The sequence below is a fragment of the Odocoileus virginianus genome, chromosome 25 (genome assembly GCF_023699985.2).
Source record: "Odocoileus virginianus isolate 20LAN1187 ecotype Illinois chromosome 25, Ovbor_1.2, whole genome shotgun sequence".
Taxonomy (NCBI): domain Eukaryota; kingdom Metazoa; phylum Chordata; class Mammalia; order Artiodactyla; family Cervidae; genus Odocoileus; species Odocoileus virginianus.
In genome coordinates, this window is record NC_069698.1 from 9419291 (window position 1) to 9433763 (window position 14473).

At 39.7% G+C, this 14473-nt stretch overlaps 1 long non-coding RNA gene across 1 annotated transcript in view; it reads right to left on the bottom strand.

The window, feature by feature from the left end:
- The window catches only part of LOC110145000 (uncharacterized), a 232436-nt gene that overhangs the window by 12441 nt on the left and 205522 nt on the right, over positions 1–14473 (bottom strand). The gene's annotated exons all lie outside the window — the stretch shown is intronic.

Below are 14473 nucleotides of genomic sequence, written 5' to 3' on the forward strand. Positions count from 1 at the left end.
ATGGCATCACCGACTCAATCAACATGAGTTTGAGTAAGCTCCAGGAGTTGGTGATGAACAGGGAAGCCTGGCATGCTGCAGTCCACGGGGCTGCAAAGAGTCGGACACGACAGAGTGACTGAACTGAACTGAATGTTCCGTTGTGTATATGTACCACAACTTCTTTATCCATTCATCTGTCAGTGGACATCTAGGTTGCTTCCATGTTCTAGCTATTGTAAATAGTGCCACAATGAACAATGGGATACATGAGTCTTTTTCAATTTCAGTTTCTGCACTGTATATGCCTATGAGTGGGATTGCTGGGTCATACTGTGGTTTTATTTCTAGGTTTTTAAGGAATCTCCATACCATCTTCCATAGTGGCTGCATCAATTTACATTCCCACCAACAGTGCAAGAGTCTTCCTTTTTCTCCACACTCTCTCCAGCATTTATTGTTTGTAGACTTTTTGATGAGGGCCATTCTGAACGATATGAGGTGATACCTCATTGTAGTTTTGATCAGCATCTCTCTAGTAATGAATGATGTTGAGCATCTTTTCATGTGTTTGTTAGCCATATGTATGTCTTCTTTGGAGAAATGTCTGTTTAGGTCTTTTTCCCACTTTTTGATTGGGTTGTTTGTTTTTCTGGCATTGAGATGTATGAGCTGCTTGTATATTTTGGAAATCAATCCTTCGTCAGTTGTTTCATTTGCTATTATTTACTCCCATTCTGAAGGCTGTCTTTTCACCTTGCTTATAGTTTCCTTTACTGTGGAAAAGCATTTAAGTTTAATTAGGTCCCACTTCTTTACTTTTGCATTTATTTGCATTACTCTAAGAGATGGGTCATAGAGTATCTTGCTTTGATTTATGTCATCGAGTGTTCTGCCCATGTTTTCCTCTAAGTGTTTTATAGTTTCTGGTCCTACATTTAGGTCTTTAATCCATTTTGAGTTTATCTTTGTGTATGGTGTTAGGAAGTGTTCTGATTTCATTCTTTTACTTGTGGCTGTCCAGTTTTCCCAGCAGCACTTATTGAAGAGGCTCTCTTTGCCCCATGGAATATTCTTGCCTCCTTTGTCAAAAACAAGGTACCCATAGGTGCATGGATTTATTTCTAGCATTAATGATTTATTAATCTTTTTCCATTGGTCTATATTTTGGTTTTTGTGCCAGTGCCATACTGTCTTGATGACTGTAACTTTGTAGTATAATCTGAAGTCAGGAAGGTTGATTCCACCAGTTCCATTCTTCTTTCTAAAGACTGCTTTGGCTACTCAGGGTCTTTTGTGTTTCCATATGAATTGTGAAAATTTTTGTTCTAGTTCTGTGAAAAGAGTCATTGGTAATTTAATAAGTTTATTTGGGGGGTTTCCAAAATCACTGCAGATGGCAACTGGAGCCATGAAATTAAAAGACACTTGCTCCTTGGAAGAAAAGCTATGACCAACCTAGACAGCATAGTAGTAAAAAGCAGAGACTTTACTTTATCAAAAAAGGTCCATATAGTCAAAGACATGGTTTTTCCAGTAGTCATAAATGGATGTGAGAGTCAGACTCTAAAGAAAGCTGAATGCCAAAGAACTGATGCTTTCAAACTGTGGTGTTGGAGAAGACTCTTGAGAGTCCCTTGGACTTCAAGGAGATTAAACCAGTCAATCCTAAAGGACATGAGTCCTGAATATTGAATATTCATGGGAAGGACTGATGCTGAAGCTGAAGCTCCAATATTTTGGTCATGTCATGTGAAGAACTGACTCATTGGAAAAGATGCTGTGAAAGAATGAAGGTGGGAGGAGAAGGGGACAACAGAGGATGAGATGGTTGGATGGTGTCTCCAACTCAGCTGACATGAGTTTGAGTAAGCTCTGGGAGTTGGTGATGGACAGGGAAGCCTGGTGTGCTGCACTCGATGGGGCAAAGAGTCCGACACGGCTGAGTGACTGAACTAAACTGAATTTGATAGGGATCACATTGAATCTGTAGATTGTTTGGTAGTATAGTTTTCCACAATATTGATTCTTCCTACCCAGGAACATGGAATATCTCTCCATCTGTTTGTCATCTTTCATGTCTTTCATTACTGTCTTATAATTTTCTGTTTACAGTTCTTTTGTCTCTTTAGGTTGATTTATTCCTAGATATTAAATTATTTTTGATGCAATGGTGAATGGGATTGATTCCTTAATCTCTCTGATTTTCATTGATAGTATATAGAAATGCAAGTGATTTCTGTGTATTGATTTTGTATTCTTCAACTTTGCTAAATTCACTGATTAACTAGTAACTTTCTGATACCATCTTTATGGTTTTCTATGTACAGTATCATGTCATGTGCAAGCAGTGAGTGTTTTACTACTTCTTTTCTGATCTGCATTCCTTTTATTTCTTTTTCTTCTCTGATTGCTGTAGCTAGGTTTCCAGAACTGTGTTAAATAATAGTGGTGGAAGTGGACACCCTTGTCTTGTTCCTAATCTTAGGGAGAATGCTTTTAATTTTTCACCATTAAGAATAATGTTTGTGGCAAGCTTATAACACATGACCTTCACTATGTTGAGGTAGGTTACTTCTATGCACATTTTTGGAAGAATTTTAATCATAAATGGGTGGTGAATTTTGTCAAAGGCTTTTTCTGCATCTATTGAGATGATCATGTGGTTTTTATCTTTCAATTTGTTAATATGGTATATCACATTGACTGATTTGTGTATATTGAAAAATCCTTGCATTCCTGGAATAAACCCAACTTGATCATGGTGTATGAGCTTTTGGATGTGTTGCTGAATTCTGTTTTGCTGAATAAAATTTTGTTCAGGATTTTTGCATCTATGTTCATCAGTGATACTGACCTGTAGTTTTCTTTTTTTGTTGTTGTCTTTGTCTGATTTTGGTATCAGGGTGATGGTGGCCTTGTAGGATGAGTTTTGGAGTGTTCCTTCCTCTGCAATTTTTTGAAAGAGTTTTAGCAGGATAGGCATTAGCTCCTCTCTAAATGTTTGATAGAATTCTCCTTTGAAGTCATCTAGTCATGGGCTTTTGTTTTGAGGGAGATTTTTTTTTATCACAGCTTCAATTTCAGTGCTTGTAATTGGGTTGTTCATAATTTCTATTTCTTCCTGGTTCAGTCTTGGAAGACTGAACTTTTCTAAGAATCTGTCCATTTCTTCCAGGTTATCCATTTTATTGCCATATAGTTTTTCATAATAGTCACTTATAACCTTTTGTATTTCTGCATTGTCTGTTTCATTTATTTTTCATTTATTTCTGCTTGGATCTTTATGATTTCTTTCCTTGTACTAATTCTGGGGGTTTTTTTGTTCTTTGGAAAAGAAGTCATTTTAAGTGTAAAGTTAGGTTGTCTATTCGATGTTTTTCTTGTTTCTTGGGTAGGATTCTATTGCTATAAACTTCCCTCTTAGAGCTGCCTTTGCTGCATCCCATAGGTTTTGAATTGTGTTTTCAGTGTCATTTGTTTCTAGAAATTTTCTGATTTCCATTTTCACTTCTTCAGTAACTAGTTGGTTATTTAGAAACGTGTTGTTTAATAATCATGTGTTTGAGCTTCTTACAAATTTTTTCTTGTAATTGATATCTAGTCTCATAGCATTGTGGTCAGAGAAGATGCTTGATACAATTTCAATTTTCTTAAATTTACTGAGGTTTGATTTATAATTCAAGATGTGACCCAATATGTGACCTAAGATTTTCTATCCTGGAAAATGCTTCATGTGCACTTGAGAAGAAGGTGTATTCTTCTGCATTTGGATGGAATGTCCTGAAGATACCAATGAGATTCATCTCATCTAATGTATCATTTAAGACTTGTGTTTGTTTGTTTTTTAATTTTCTGTTTTGATGATCTGTCCATTTGTGTGAGTGAGGTGTTAAAATCTCCTAGCATTATTGTGTAACTGTCAATTTCTCCTTTTATGTCTGTTAGTGTTTGTCTTACGTGTATTGACATGCTCCTATGTTGGGTGCATATTTACAATTGTTATGTCTTCCTTTTGGACTGATCCCTTGATCACTATGAAGTGTACTTCCTTATCTCTCGTAATCTTCTTTATTTTAAGGTCTATTTTGTCTGATATGAGGACTGCTACTCCAGCTTTCTTTTTCTTTCCATTTGCACGGAATATATTTTTCCATCCTCTCATTTTCAGTCTATATGTGTCTTGAGGTCTGAAGTGGGTTTCTTGTAGACAGCGTACATATGGGTCTTGTTTTTGTATCCATTCAGGCAGTCTGTGTCTTTTGGTTGGAGCATTTAATCCATTTACATTGAAACTAATTAATATATATGTTCCTATTGTCATTTTCTTGGTTGCTTGGAGTTGATTTTGTAGATCTTTTTTCTTCTCTTGTATTTCTTGACTATATAAATCCCTTTAACATTTGTTGTAAAGCTGGTTTGGTGGTACTGAATTCCCTTAACTTTTGCTCGTCTGAAAAGCCTTTTATTTCTCCATCAATTTTGAATGAGATCCTTGCCGGGTACAGAAATCTGGGTTGTAGACTTCCCCATTTCAGTACTTTAACTGTATCCTGCCATTCCCTTCTGTCCTGCAGAGTTTCTGCTGAAAGATCAGCTGTTAAGCGTATGGGGTTTCCCTGGTATGTTACTTGTTGCTTCTCCCTTGAGGCTTTTAATTTTTTTCTTTGTGCTTAGTTTTTGTTAGTTGCATTAGTATATGTCTTGGCATGTTTCTCCTTGGGTTTATCCTGGATGGGACTCTTTGTGTCTCTTGGACTTGATTGACCATTTCCTTTTCCATGTTAGGGAAACTTTCAACCATAATCTCTTCAAAAATTTTCTCATGCCCTTTCTGTTTCCCTTCTTCTTCTGGGACCCCTATAATTCGAATGTTGGTGCATTGGACATTGTCCCAGAGGTCTCTGAGACTATCCTCAGTTCTTTTCATTCTTTTTACCTTATTCTGCTCTTCAGAAATTGTTTCTACCATTTTACCTTCTAGCTCACTGATGCATTCTTCTGCTTCAGATATTCTGCTATAAATTCCTTCTAGAGTATTTTTAATTTCAGTAATCATGTTGTTTGTCTCTGTATGCTTATTCTTTAACTCTTCTAGGTCTTTATTAATTGATTCTTGCATTTCCTCCATTTTGTTTTCAAGGTTTTTGATCATCTTTACTATCATTACTCTGAATTCTTTTTCAGGCAGTTTGCCTATTTCCTCTTCATTTATTTGGACTTCTGTATTTCTAGTTTGTTCCTTCATTTGTATAGTATTTCTCTGCCTTTTCATTATTTTTTTTTAAATTATTGTGTTTGAGGTCTCCTTTTCCCAGGCTTCAAGGAAAGTTGAATTCTTTCCTTGAAGAAGATTGAACTCTCTCTTCCTTTTGGTTTCTGCCCTCCGAAGGTTGGTCCAGTGGTTTGTATAAGCTTCCTATAGGGTGAGAATTGTGCTGAGTTTTTGTTTGTTTTTCCTCTGATGGACAAGGCTGAGTGAGGTGGTAATCCTGTCTGCTGCTGATGGGTTTGTATATTTGTTTTGTTTGTTGTTTAGATAAAAATAACAAATACGTTGAGAGGAAAGGAAAGAAAGAAATAATAGATATACAGAGTTAAATAGATGTAGATGAAGATTTATATGCATTAAAGATTAACCACAAGTGGAAAAGAACAGTAGGAAGGGCAAACAAAGGAATAAATGTAGAAAAATATAATAGATTTAGAAAAATTAAAAATTATAATTATAAGGAAAAAATGGAAGAAGACAGAAAAAAGAAAATTAGGAAAACTCCACAGAACTGCAAAAGCCCAATGTAGTGGCAGGGGTTTATAACAACAATAAAAAGTGTGACTGAATATACACATATGCATGTACACCATAAGTAAAATCAAAACAGTCCAACAAAAATAAAATACAATAGATTGAAACAGCAAACAAAGGGAATCAAAAATTACATCTACCAGAACAAAATGAACTAACGCACTAACTAAATTCCCCAACTGGGGAATAAAGCAATGAAAATAAGACTAACAAATATGTTGAGAGGAAGGGAGAGAAAGAAAAGAAAGAAAGAATAGATATGCAAAGTTAAATAGAGGTAGATAAAGAAGATTTATATACATTAAAGATTAATTGCAAGGGGAAAAGAGCAGTAAGAAAAGCAAACAAAGGAATAAATGTAGAAAATACAATAATAGGTTTTTAAAACTAAAACTGAGAAAAGAGAAGAAAAAAGGAAAATTCTACAGAACTACAAAAGCCCAATGTAGAGGCAGAGGTTTGTTAACAACAATAAAAAGTGTGGTTGAGGGAAATAAAAGCTCAAAAGGTTAATTAGATTTCATAGTGCCAATAAAATCGACAACTACAACAGAGGGGGAAGAAAAGGGGAAAAAAAAGTCCAACAAGTCTAAACATAAGAATAATAAATGTTTCTTGAGTCTCTGCTGTCAGGATCCTTATCCTCGCTGGGCGTCACAGGCCACCTCCCCTCCCCGGGATGCCCTCCAACACTGCGCTGATCTCTGGACCTGCCGTGGGGGCAGCTCAGATTCTAACCTGGTCCTACTCCTGTGTGTTCTTGCCTCCCATGTCCACAGCTATCAGAGCTAATGTGTTTTCTTTTTGGGGAGCTCTCAATGACCCTTTATATATTCCAAAGACATACAGTCTGCCGAGTTGATCGTGTGGATTTAATCTGCTTGTACAGCTGGTGGGAAGGTTTTGGGTCTTCTTCCTTAGTCACACTGACCCGGGGTTTCAACTGTGGTTTTATTTCCACCTCCACACGTGGGTCATCCACTGGGGTCTGCTCCTGAGGCTGCCCTGGAGGACTCGGGTTTGCCCCTGTGAGGGCCAGGTGTGGAGGCGGTGCAGCTGCTTGGGTCCCAGGGGTTCTGGCAGCACCAGGTACTCAGGGGGTTGGCAGCTAGGGCGGCAGGGAATATAGTGCTCTAGAGGGGTGTGGCTGAAGAAGGAATTCACAGGGCCTGGACTCCATCTCAGGCCTGTCCGTGATGGTCGTGCACGGCCACCTCTCCGGCGGACTCTGAGCTCTGCGCTTAGCGCCTGTGGGAATGACAATGGAAGCATAAGATCCCTCCTCTGGGCAGGGGAATCACTAATCACCCCTGCCTCCGGACAGTATCTATGGGAATGTAACCACAGGCTTATCGGTTATTAACTGGTTGGAATGTAACCGCGGGCTTATTGATTATTAACTGTTTGAACACATAACACGTGAATGACGGGGTTATTGTGATTGTATTTACCCTTCCTTTGTAAGCCTCAAGGGATTTGGGGTGGTGGGTTTGGACACGTACACACGGGGTATAAAAGATTTTCACAAATGCTGGTCGGGGCCCTTTGCTAAGAGGAGACTCTGCCTTGGGCCCACCGGTGTAATAAACTGCACTCCACTATCTGCATTGTCCTTCTGAGTGAGTTTGTTTCCCGGAAAGCGTGGCTATAACATGGCAATCAGTACTGGCCAATACAGTCCAGGATTCTTGCCTGGAGAACGCCCTCTCCTTGACAGAGAAGCCTGGCCTGCCACAGTCCACAGGGTCACAAAGAGTCAGACACGACTGAAGTGACCCTGCACGCACAGCCGTAAGAATCGTTTTCCTGTGGCAGCTCTACCCCAGTGAGAGCTGAGCGTGAAACTGGTGCAGCTACTTGGCTTGTGGAGACTCCGGCAGCACCGAGTGTGCAGAGACATATGGACTGCCTCCACCGCAGGAGTTACGGCCCTGTCTTTTTTTGAGCTTCTTGTAGCTGGCAATCAGAGGCCTCTTTAACCAGTCTTTCTCCATAGCTCCACTCACTCTCCAAGGTGCTGGGGTTTTTTGTTTGTTTTGTTTTATTGTTGTTCTGTACTCTATGTCCTTTTTCCTAAACTAGCCACCTGGTTTTTATTGAACACTGACTCTGCAGGAAAGTGGAATTTTCTTATCAAAGAGTTCAGTTCAGCTCAGTCACTCAGTCGTGTCCAACTCTTTGCTCAAACATAATTTGTTTGCACCAGGACCCAGAGAGCCCACAGAGACTGCGACAGAACTGTGTTTGGGTGTCTCCTGAGGAGGTATGGGTCAGCAGTGGCCTGCTGCGGGGGCAGAGGCCCTGGGTGCAGCAGACCTGGGTTGGCATAAGCCCTCTTGGAGGAGGTCGCCATTAACCCAACATAGAGCCACGAGAACTCACACAGGACTGGGGAAACAGACTCTGGGAGGGCACAAACAGAACCTTGTGCACGAGGACCCAGGAGAAAGGAGCAGTGACCCCACAAGAGACCGACTTGGACTTGCCCGAGAGTGTCCAGGAGTCTCTGGCGGAGGTGTGGGTCAGCGGTGGCCTGCTGCAGGGTCAGGGGCCCTGAGTATAGCAGTGCATACATGGGACCTTTTGAAGGAGGTCACATTACCTTCATTACCTCCACAATAGTTTGGCCTCAGATCAAATAACAAGGAGGGAACACAACCCCACCCTCCAACAGAAAATTGGATTAAAGATTTACTGAGCATGGTCCCTTCCATCAGAATAAGGCCCAGTTTCCCCCTCAGTCAGCCTCTCCCATCAGGAAGCTTCCATAAGCCCTCTTATCCTTCTCCATCAGAGGGCAGACAGACTGAATACCACAATCACAGAAAACTAACCAATATGATCACATAGACCACAGCCTTGCCTAACTCAATGAAACTGTGAGCCATGCTGTGTAGGGCCACCCAAGATGGACGGGTCATGGTGGAGAGTTCTTACAAAACATGGTTCACTGGAGAAGGAAATGGCAGGCCACTTCAGTATTCTTGCCTTGAGAACCCCATGAACAGTATCGAAGAAGTAAATACATTTTAAATTTTAATACATGTTTCCAAATTAGACCATGGGATTCTCCAGGCAAGAATACTGGAGTGGGTTGCCATTTCCTTCTCCAGGGAATCTTCCCAAGCCAGGAATCGAACCCCGGTCTCCTGCAGTGCAGGCAGATTCTTTACCAATTGAGCTACAAGGGAAGCCAAATTAGACCATAGACATATTATTTCTGTGTACTATTCTCATTAATAATAAAATCCTCGAACAATTATATGAGAAAGTTACTATTATCCATATCTTACAGATAAGGAAACTAAGACATTAAGTGATTTAAGTACAGAGCCATTAAGTGACTTGCCCTCAGGCACAGCGCTAACCAGTGGTGACATCAGGAATCAGACACAGGCCCACATTCTCCAGCCCTCCGTAGTGTGTCTCTCCTTCCTTCAGCCATCACCACCATCCATCTCTAGATTTTTTTCCTTCCCCAGCTAAAACTTTGTACCCATTTAACACTAATTCCCCACTATCCCATACCCCTAGCCCCTGGAAAGCACCATTCTACTTTTCATCTCTATGCATTTGACTACTATGGGCACATAATATAAGTGGAATCATGCAGTATTTATTTATCTGTAACTGGCTTATTTCACTTAATATGATATCCTCAAGTCCATCCACATTGCATAATATGTCAGAACTTCCTTACTTTTTAAGACTTAATAATACTCTCTATATATATGCCACATTTCATTTATCCATCTCTGGATGTGTCGATTGTGTATACTGTGTTATTTGTAACTAATAGTGCCATGAACATGAATATACAACTATCTGTTCAAGTTTTTGCTTTCATTGGTTTTGAATATATACCCAGAAATGGAATCTCTAGATCGGAAGGTAATTCTATGTTTACTTTTTCTTTTTTTGAGGAATTGCCACACAATTTTTCACAGCAGCTTCACCATTTAACATTCCCATCAGCAATGTGCAAGGATACCAGTTTCTCCACATTCTTGCCAACACTGTTCACTTTCTGTCTTTTTAAAACATCCTTTCTTTAAAAGACATCCTTTCTTCCAAGTTTATTCCTCAAATTTTTTAATCTCTTTTTGTACCATATTCTGAGAAAACTTCTTGGGTTGATCATGCATGGGACTGATTTGGCATTCAACCATTTCTATTCTACTATTCAAGTTTATTTTTCTTTTTAATTTAGATTTTTAGGTAATTTGTGTGACTTACTTCAGCATTGAGGGGTATGAATTTAGTTACTTTTTTTTTTTAATTGCTCTTTAGCTGGCATTTAACTAACTCTTTCTTGAAGCAGCCCTTCTCCCTAAATTTCATGAGAATCTTGAGTTTGCTGCAGTCCAAGGTCTTAGTTCTTTTGACAATCAGTTGACAGAGAAAACTTAAGTGTGGTGAGTCTGCTAATACTATTTCTTCTGTCACTGACCCACAAAAACACTTTTGAAAACTATTCTTTCACCTTGTCCGTCCCTGCAGTTATGCCCGCAGAGGGACAGTTCCCTGCACAAGTTTCACTGATGCACTAGACTTAAATTCCAAGAATATAAGTCAGCTCACATTCAAGTTTAATGATTACTTGCTTCCATAACCAATTTGCCAAAATGGTTGGGTTTATATGTATTTCTGGTCTTCACTGAATTATATCCCATATCCAAGCCTCCCCAAGTCAATCTTCCACTTTGATCTTTCACTTTGCTCAGCTGTTCAACTCTTACCTTCTCCCACAGTGTGTTCCTCCCTGGGGACACTGGAGACATTTATGTCACTGGACTTTTCAAAGACCTGGTCTGTCAGAGTGGTGTTAACAAGATTGAGCCTCAAAAGGGAAAGAGTTGAGCTTTCCTCTTAGGTAATTTTTTCTTCTTGAGGAAAAATTCCTATCTCCTCTCCAGTAATCAACGCAGCAATCCAAAGTCAGATTAACAGCAACATTTTTTTAAGCCAAAGAAGCTTGCATTGTCTTTTTTCACCTGGGCAATAAGTTAATTCTGTCTATTCAAGTGGCACTTTCCAGAATAAATATTTGCCCCAGAGAGACTTTTCTAGTCCATAAATATGAAGGTGGTTTGGGGAAATGAATCTAATGCATTCTGCATCATCAGTTGTACTGTCACATTTATTTCAACAATCATGTAGGGGTTTTCAGTTTCTATAAATTCTCTCTTATACTTTTACCTTTGCTGAGTGGTCTGTCCTAGTTTTAAAATACAGTGTCAATCAAATCTCTCCCAAGATATTATTTTAATCATTGTTGTTGTTCAGTCATTCAGTCATGTCCAACTCTTTGCAACCCCATGGACTACAGCATGCTAAGCTTTCCTGTCCTTCACCACCTCCCAGAGCTTGTTCAAACTCATGTCCACTGAGTCAGTGATGACATCCAACCACCTCATCCTCTGTCGTCCCCTTCTCCTCCTGCCTTCAATCTTTCCCAGCATCGGGGTCTTTTCAAATGAGTCAGTTCTTCACATTAGGTGGCCCAAGTATTGGAGCTTCAGCTTTAGCATTAGTCCTTCCAATGAATATTCAGGACTGATTCCCTTTAGGATTGACTGGTTTGATCCCCTTGCAGTCCAAGGGACTCTCAAGAGTCTTCTCCAACACCACAGTTCAAAAGCATCAATTCTTTGCTGCTCAGCTTTATTTATGGTCCAAGTCTCACGTCCATACATGACAACTGGAAAAACTATATCTTTGACTATATGGATCTTTGTTGGCAAAGAAACATCTCTGCTTTTTAATATGTTGTCTAAGTTTGCCATAGCTCTTCTTCCAAGGAGCAAGTGTCTTCTAATTTCATGCAGTCACCATCTGCAGTGATTTTGGAGCCCAAGAAAATAAAGTCTGTCACTGCTTCCATTGTTTTCCCATCTATTTACCACGAAATGATGGGACTGGATGTCATGATCTGTTTTTTTGAATGTTGAGATTTAAGCCAGCATTTTCACTCTCCTTTTTCACTTTCATCAAGAGGTTCTTTAGTTCCTCTTTGCTTATACCCATAAGGGTGGTGCCATCTGCATAACTAAGATTACTGATATTTCTGCTAGCAATCTTGACTCCAGCTTGTGCTTCATCCAGGCTGACATTTCACATGTTCTACCATACATAACTTGAATAAGCAGGGTGACAACATACAGCCTTGATGTACTCCTTTACCAATTTCGAACCCATTTCTTGTTCCATGTATGGTTTTAACTGGTGCTTTTTGACCTGCACACAGTCACCCTGCTTATTTAACTTATATGAAGAGTACATCATGAGAAATGCTAGGCTGAATGAAGCACAAGCTGGAATCAGGATTGCCAGGAGAAATATCAGTAACCTCAGATATGCAGATGATATCACCTTTATGGCAGAAAGTGAAGAGGAACTAAAGAGTCTGTTGATGAAAGTGAAAGAGGAGAGTGAAAAAGTTGGCTTAAAACTCAACATTCAGAAAACTAAGATCATGGCATCTGGTCCCATCACTTCATGACAAATAGATGGGGAAACAGTGGAAACAAAGGCAGACTTTATTTTTGGGGGGCTGCAAAATCACTGCAGATGGTGACTACAGCCATGAAATTAAAAAAGGTTTGCTCCTTGGAAGAAAAGTTATGACCAACCTAGACAGCATATTAAAAAGCAGAGACATTACTTTGCCAACAAAGGTCCATTTAGTCAAGCTATGGTTTTTCCAGTAATCATGTGTGGATGTGAGAGTTGGACTGAAATGAAAACTGACCTTTTCCAGTCCTGTGGCCACTGCTGAGTTTTCCAAATTTGCTGGCATATTGAGTGCATCACTTTAACAGCATTATCTTTTAGGATTTGAAATAGTTCAGCTGGAATTCCATCACCTCCACTAGCTTTGTTCACGTGATGCTTCCTAAGGCCCACTCGACTTTGCACTCCAGGATGTCTGGCTCTAGATGAGTGATCACACCATCATGGTTATCTGGGTATTAAGATCTTGTTTGCATAGTTCTTCTATGTATTCTTGCCACCTTTTCTTAATATCTTCTGCTTCTGTTAGGTCCATACCATTTCTGTCCTTTATTGTGCCCATCTTTGCATGAAATGTTCCCTTGGTATGTCTAATTTTCTTGAAGAGATCTCTAGTCTTTCCCATTCTGTTGTTTTCCTTAATTTCTTTGCAGTGATCACTGAGGTAGGCTTTCTTCTCTGTCCTTGCTATTCTTTGGAACTCTGCATTCAGATGGATCTATCTTTCCTTTGCTCCTTGCTTTTCACTTCTTTTCTTTTTCAGCTATTTGTAAGGCATAGAAATTATGATGTCTTTATTCTAGTCAGGTTTTTGTCATTATTATTGACATTATTAAACAGTGCCTGGCACATAGTAGGTGCTCAATAAGGGTTTTTGAACACATGAATGAATGGAGTAACATTACCATACCTCTGTAGGCTTTACTTTTCTCCAGTGTTAAAATAGGAGGCCTCTATAAATAATAGCACGTTATGATCCTCTTTTTTGGGCTAGACAGAAAACATTTATCATCACTTAGCAGCAGGCACCAAGAAGAGACAGACTCTCAGTATGTGAGCAAGAATGCAGCAATATATGACCACAGAAGAGGTGACCTAAGACGAAAAACCATGATCAAAGACCTAAAAGCAGACCTTTGACATCAGAGTGTCGGGGAAGTTCAAAGTGATGAACGTTAGGCTTAACAACTGACTCTCAAGGGACTGCAGAACTCTGATCATGCCTGAGGGCAGTTGAGCACTGAATTAGCCAAGAGCTAGATAAAAGCATAATCCTCCTTTAGAAGGACACATATTAACACCCTCTCTTTTTTCCTAAACCCACCTCATAGAAAAACTAACCATAGTTATTTTTTACCTAAAGCTTCTGAGGCCACGGGGTGTGATAATCCTGCCCTGAAAATTCCCCAAGATCCTGTGCCCTTTATCCAGATTTAAACTCCCTCTGCCTGGCTGTCCACTGGCAGTTAGGCTCCCAGGTCAGGTAGTAAGTATCACAAAAACACAGCTGGGGGAACTCTAAACTGCATACAGTCATCCAAAACAATTCATTAGCAACAACATCACTTGGCAAAACTGAAAGTCAAAGTTATAAACAATGTCTTTAGTGGATTCTTTATGTTTTGAATCACCTTGCTACTAGCATAGCAAAAATTTTCCTATTCTATTTCTGAGAATCTAAAGAAACACAAGAGTTTACAAATTCCACATCTGCTTGATATGCTTCCTGCAGTGGTCTTCAAGCACAGTCCCCTGGAGGGCTGATTAAAGAACAGGCTGCTGGGGTCCTCAGCCCAGAGTTTCTGATCTAACACATTTAGGGGAGGATCCAAAAATCCGCAGTTCTAACATGGGAAGCAGATGCTGCTCCTCCTGGGACTGCAATTCAATTCCAAATTTCTGAGTCTGGTTCTGATGCTTGTTTTAACTCTTTGGTCTGGTTTACTTGGGGGAAAGAGGATGATCTGTTTTGTTCCTTTTGGCATGCCTTGTAATTTTTTTTATTGGAAGCCGAACATGATGTATTGGGTAATGAGAACTGGGGCCTTTAGTGTGAGGTTTTAGGCTTATCTGACTAGGAGGCAGGCTGCGCATAATGTCTGCTATAGTGAACTTACTTTTCTCCCCTGTTTTCTTTTGAGTTTCCCTAGAATCTCCTCTTCAGAGAGAGTTGGT